This window comes from Genypterus blacodes, unplaced genomic scaffold, assembly GCF_046128005.1.
Source record: "Genypterus blacodes isolate CSIRO-AG114 ecotype Tasmania unplaced genomic scaffold, CSIRO-AGI_Gbla_v1 ptg000072l_1, whole genome shotgun sequence".
In the NCBI taxonomy this organism is placed as follows: domain Eukaryota; kingdom Metazoa; phylum Chordata; class Actinopteri; order Ophidiiformes; family Ophidiidae; genus Genypterus; species Genypterus blacodes.
This window is the reverse complement of record NW_027466882.1, coordinates 1,744,849-1,751,796: the sequence shown is the minus strand read 5'-3', so window position 1 is coordinate 1,751,796 and position 6,948 is coordinate 1,744,849.

The following is a 6,948-nucleotide window of genomic DNA, read 5'->3' as shown; positions in this document are numbered from 1 at the left end:
CATGTTGCACTGTGTAACTATGGATACACACAGAAAAGAGATGATGAAAGAGATGATGATGATTTCACTTCCATGAAACATTTCAACAGTGACAGTGGTGACAAATGTATTTCTCTCAACCCTCCACATGACTTTGTGCTTCATGTTTCTCTGGATCATAAACCTCCATCAGAGAAACAAGCAGACGTTCAACCTTTCTAAATGTTGCAGGATGGAGAAACACAAGCTAACATGAGAGAACCTCAGCCTCATCACACACACACTGTTAACAGAAAACAGCTGATTACATCACAACATCTTCATCCTGGACAGTAAAACACAACATATTTAGTGTTTCTCTCTGGATTAAATCTCAAATGATCACAGATAGAAACCTACAAATAAGACACGAAAAACAAAATCAATGTTGAAATAATTTGATCCTTAGTTCAACAGTCCTTAGTCATTAGTTTAAAATCCTTTTCCTTAAACATAATCTTAGTTTATAACGTGACATTCATGATTAAACATACTTAACCCATGAATAAAGTTGATCAAAGTCATAAAACTTCATTTATCTCAGTTCTCCTACAGTGAATAATGAAAAGTCTAACTCCACCACCAAAACAGAAAATCACAGAAAAATCTCATCCTGACAGATTTTGAGCTCTGTGCTCTTTGCATCAGCAGCTTCTCCAACACTGAAATATGGAAACAGTTTCTCAGTGAAAGTGTCTCTGTAAGTGTAGATGTGAGTTGCGTCTTCAGGGTTGTAGAAGGACACCTCCCCCCTGTCATAGTCCAGCTGGACTCTGATCCTCGGGAGACTCTTCTTCACTCTCACCTTCCCACCAAGTCCATCAGTGCATTTTCCACTTTGACGAAACAAACACCAGAATCCATATTGTGGTGTACCATCCTTCTCCCCCTTCCTGTCAGCTGACTCTTTAGCCAAACCAACAGTCCAGTGAGGAAGGTCTCCCACCTCCACCTCCCAGCTGTGTTTCCCTGAGCTGAAGCCCTCAGAGCCCAGAACATCGGCATATTGAGTGTTTCTCTCTGGATTATCAGGAAGCTGTTGGTCTGTGTCTCCATATCTCACACTGATCAGGTCATCAGACAGATAGAGCCATCTGTTTGCAGTGTTTGGGTCCAGAATGACAGGAGTGAAGGTGATGTTGTCCTTCATCTTGTCCCAGACTCTGAAGGACAGGTTGCCCAGGTGTTTGGCCACATCTATCAGGGCTCCTGAGAGCAGCTGTGGATCTGACAGTGAGCACTGGGATCTGGTTCTGCTCTGAGTGGCTTTGTAACTGCTGAGGAAGGATACGTTGTGTTGCTGCAGCTCTTCTTCAACAGCACAGATACTGTCTGAGAGAGAGGAGAGCTTCTCCTCAATCATCTTCATCTCTCTAGCCATAGCATTCCCCTTCTGCTCCTCTTCCTCCCTCAGAGCTGCCAGTCTGGACTCCTCTTCCTCTTTCAGGAGCTGCTGGAGCTTGTTGAACTGGGCTCTGATCTGCTTCTCTGTGGACATCAGCTGCTTCTTGGAGTGTTGAAACATTTCATTGTATGTTTCTTTAGCTTCTTTGTATTTCTTCTTCTTGTCCTGCAGAGACTCTAAGTCAGATTCCAGTTGGTCCTTTAGCTCACTGACTGCTTGTTCTATAGGAACCACATTGTGACTTTGATGGTGAGGAAAATCACAGACAGAACACAAAGCTCTCTGCTCGTCCTTACAAAACAATTGAGGCTTTTCTTTATGTTTCCTACACACCAGCTCCTCTTCCTCCTCTTTCTCTTCTTTCTGTGTCTCAGATAGTCCAAACTTCAGTTTCCCAACAATGGAGTCAGCAAGTTCCTTCAAAGTAAAGTACACAACTGTATCTTTTGATGATTTCCTTTCACAAATCGGACAGCTTTTGTTTTGAGCTTGTTTCCAGAATAGTTCCAGGCAGCTGGAACAGAAGCTGTGGTCGCAGCCCAGAGTCACAGGATCTCTGAACGTCTCTGTACACACATGACAGCTCAGGCAACGTTCAAGTAAAATTTTCTCTGCCATTTTCTCTTCGCCCAAATTATTGTTGAATATCCACTCACTGAATCAAAGTTCCCTAAATCTTCTTCTTTTTATCCACCAGATGATGTTTCTCAGTGCAGATCTCACTCCCTGTAATGGCGATCCTCTGTTCAACAATGCATGAATCTACTTTCATTCTCACCTCCTCTTTCACAAGTTAATCATTAATCATTACAAATGCAGCCAATAAAACACGTGGACGATCTGTCCTGTAGGCTGTGGGACAGGGTGGACAGGATTGAGTTCAGCTGTTAAGTTCTGATCCCAAACACTGCAGACCTCAGGTCTCTGTCTGGTGACTTCATCACTGTGAGAGATGAAGACTCACAAATGAACAGGAAGTGGAAGATTTCTGCTTGAACCAAATTTGGCATCTGATGTTTTCAGCATACAAGAGTAAAATGCATGAATGTGTGAGTGAAAGTCAGGAGGCTCAGAATAAGAAACACCATCAGACTTTATTAGACGATCAGTCTCACTCATAGTTGCAGCTCATGTTATTAGCTTTTATCATCCTGCACTTTAGACTCCAAGGGTCTCTGATCACCAGATAAACCACATGAATCTCTTCTGATCTTATTTGCTTTTAGCTTTAGATATACGAGCGTCAAACTCTGACCTCAACATAGAGGCCAAAGGACAAAACATAAACTAAACATGAACTCAAACCACAGTGAGGTTTGTGCTTGTGTTGGATTCAGCAGATGGCTGGTTGGTTGCTCTCACTCTGTGTTTTGTCACGCCCGGCTTTGCCGTGCTGGGTGTGCCCCAGCACGGCTTGCCTGGCTTGTTATTATGATCTGTTGTTCCTCCTCCCCGCCACTAGGGGAGCTGTCGCTATGGGCCGTGCCAGGCTGATGACTGGGCGGATTGAGTGGGAGATAAAAGATGGCCTCCCCGTTGGCTCGCCCTCTCTCTTTGCGGCTCTGGCCGGACGCTGAAAGGCTGGCTGCAGCTTTGCTCCTCATTTTGACCTCCTTTGCTCTGCACTACACCTGCTGATATGCACTGCACTTTTGGTTTGGCTTCTCATTATTGATTACCTTTGTTTGTGGTTACTTTAATAAATAGGTTTGCTATACTTTCACAATCAGCCTGGTCTCTCTGCTTTATGTCAGCTCCACTTGAGCCAAGTGGTCGTGACATAACGGGGGCTCGTCCAGCCGTGATTGTAACCCTGAATTTGGTGGTAATTTGGTAGGTTTACTCTGGTTCCCACTAAACTGCTGAGTGCGGTGTGTAGTCACGTGATTGGCAAATTTTTTGTGAATGAAGTCGTGGTGGCCGTAGTTTGGGCCTACCGGCTTCTGATCGCCGATTGTTTCTTTTGGGGAGATCAGAGCTGATTATCCTTTGGTCAAGCTTTGTTTTGAGGAAAATAAGGGAGCATTTAATTTGGTAACAATTTTTGGTTTGTTTGGTTTTGTTCTTGTGAAGGGTGAATGCTTTTCTTCTACGGAGCGATCAATCATTTAGAGCTTTGTCATCCCCATTCTAGAGCGTCTCCGCGCTGGGTTATAGGCTGCTGTGACACTGTTTCTGGGCCAGGGCACCGCTGTGGATAACCGGCCGCATTGGTTTCTGTCAGGACGGTACGGACTCCAGCAGCGTTTGGTGAGTGAATGATGGAATCATCCTGGTCCTCGGACTCAGTGCGAAGATGGGTTATAGTAGTGGTGGGTAAATTGTTTAGGGGGAAGGCTCTGGTTGGTCTGTTCCGCTACTGAACTGTATTTCGCTTTGCGGCTACAATGACTTTTTGGCTGTTCCATCGGAGAGCTTATTGGTAGCGTTGACAAAAGAACAGTTGATACTTGTGGCATATCATTATTTAATTGAGTGGACAATTTCAAAGAGATCTAATAAAGAACAGTTAGTGGAGTTTATTTGTGAGCGTTTAAAGGAGAAGCAGGTATTGACGGGGGGTACACCTGTAGAACGTACGCCACCAGCGCCGTGGACAGCGTCAAGAGAACTATTACTGAACATGAGTGCATTAACGTTTGATGAACAAAAACAACTTTTGCAAATGGATCAAATGGAACAAGAGAGGGAACATAAGAAATGGGGGTTGGGGCATGAGGCTCATGAAAGAGAGAAACATCGACTCCTTCAAATAGAACTTAAAGGTATCGAGCATGAGCAAGCTCGAGAGCTTGAGCGCACCAGGCTTAGGTTAGAAGCTGATGGTAGAGGCAGTGGCAGTGCCGGGGCCGCTCAGCATTCAGGCTTGGGGAGTATGATAAAGTTCCTTCCAAAGTTCAATGAGTGTGATCCCGATGTTTTCTTTTCTTTATTTGAAGATGTTGCTGCAGATCAAAATTGTAGTGAGAATAAAACTCTGCTTTTGCAGACTGTTCTAATTGGCCGTGCACAAGAAGCATTTGTGGCTTTGTCGTTTCAAGACAGGAGAAGTTATGAAAAAGTAAAAGAGGCTGTGCTGAAGTGTTATAAACTTGTTCCAGAAGCATATAGGCAAAGTTTTTCGCAACTTGAGGAAATTCGAGTTAGCCAGAGAGCTCACAAATGTTTTAAATCGTTGGCTCACTGCAGAGAGTGTTGATGAATTTGATAGCTTGTGTGATTAAATGCTGTTGGAACAATTCAAAAACATATTGCGCGAACGCATTGCTACATATCTTAACGAACATAAAGTGAAGACAGCTGCCGAGGCGCGTGTGTTAACGCATAAGAATCAGTTGGGTTATTTGCGAGACTACTCACAGCGTTATGACAATCGCAGGGAGGACCGCGACCACCGCAGAGATCATCGCGACGTTGGTGCGCAGGTGGTTGGTGGAAATGCGGATCCTCCTGGAAGGTCTGATTTTGTGCCTCATAACAGAACTGATAGAAACAGTGATGCAGACAATGAATGTAATTATAGTCGGCATTTGGGCCATTGGAAAAGGGATTGTCCATCTTTGCTTGCTCTTAGGAGTAGGCCTACAGCAATTACTAGCAAAGTCAAGGATGTCGGTTGTGCGGTTTCGATTCATGGCGTGCATTTGGGAAATGAACAAAAGGTGAATGTGTTTCAGTTGAATGCTGCAAAAACTGACTATGAGCATTCTAATGTACAGGATGTAAAGAGAATGGATGATGAACCTAAAGCAACAACCATGTCTAACTATGCTCCTTTTATTACAGAGGGGGTTGTCCATGGTGGGAGATGCTCCACAACTCATTCCGTCCACTTTGAGGTCCTGTTGCCTAAACATGACAAATGGCCCTGCAGCCTGGTATTCATGCTTCCTGTGTCAAAGTGTGACTGATCATGACTGTAATGTGGAGCCTCACAGAGGAGCAGCACCCACTGCACTCCAGCTGCCACTGCTCCAGATATAGATGAGTCAAGTACATTTGTTTTTGCCCAGTATGTGCTCCTGTTGAGCTCTCCTCAAAGTCTTTACAGATGGAATGAACCTCTTCTGTGCCTCAAACCTCTTTGGCTCTGATGACCTTCAGGACCTTTCACATAGAACAATGTGCCACTAAGAGATAAATATTCACATAAACTCATTTCAGTCACAGCGGCGACACCCTGAGGCATGTTGGTGTAACAGCAAGGTGACCCACTCTGCAGGCAGGAAATGAACCAGTACAGGTGAGACTCTTTACACACTGTTGGACGCCTCCAAACTACTTTCCACTGGAGATGTTGCTTTGTTTTTACTCCCACTTTCCCATGTTTACATCACACACATGACCTGCAGCCACAGACAGCCGGAGAGACGCCAATGGGAACATTTGTCCTCAGCAGATATTCATTTTAAATGAAAGTATTGTTAATATGTTGAATATACTCTGTGAAATTATGAGTTTCTTTAGTAAGAAGCTGTATAAGAAGCAGGATGTATTGACGTGGTCCTGATGAGAGGAAACAACAGGTCAGTCTTCTAGTTTGTTGATTTACCTTTAAAGCATCCATCATGGCAGCACGTCTCACTAACATTTGGAATGAAAATGTCAAAGCTGCAGTGACGGTTTCCTCTGCTGTGACTCTGTGCAGACAGCAAATGCAGATGTAGAAAGAAATCAGGGAAAACCTCCACAAATCAGCCAAAGCAAAGAACAACACTGAGGAGCAGAGCAGCACACCTCCAGAGCAGCTGACAGGAAAGAAGGCGCTGCAGAGAGAGAAGGAGCTCCAGCAGGGGGCGCAATCACACAGAGTAAAGCACCAACAGGGCAGCAGATGGACGGCAGACTGATGCTTTCATGTAGCTGCACAATAAGAGGAATTTAGTGTTATAGTACAGAATTAAGTTCAATATTTAGACAATCGTGTTTATTTTGAATTTAGGAAAGTGAAAATCGAATCACTCAAAGCAATAATCATATTATAATCATATCATCTGCAGTAAACAGGTTAAACACATAATGTTTAAGTTTCCTTTAAAGGACTCTGGTTCATAAACAGAAGCTTATTTGTGTTTTCAATGATAGTTTCTCTATTTTCTATCAATGGAAGCAAAGTCTGAGCTCTTCTTGCTCCAGATGATCTTATGTACTGAACAAGCAGGAAACACAACGTTTACATTTATAAGGACATTCAATCTGGATGCAAATGAATTGAAACCCTCCTGCAGTTTAAATGAAATGATCTTCATCTCTCCACTTTTCATCTTTTACAGCCAATATTGTGTTGTTGTCATCCTGAGCTCAGTGAGGCTCTGCTGCCTTCAGTCACATGAAGCTTCACTGAGATGAGCTGCAGTGACTGTGGTCACTCTGAACCTGGGCCATCTTCTTCCTCCAGACACTCACTAAGCTGCAGTGACAACACTGAGTCTGCTCCTCTTCGTCGTCTTTCACTCTTCCTCCTCGTCGCTCTGTTTCCAGCCTGATTCTCTGGTTTCTCTGCTGTGTCTCTCTCTTCTTCCCCT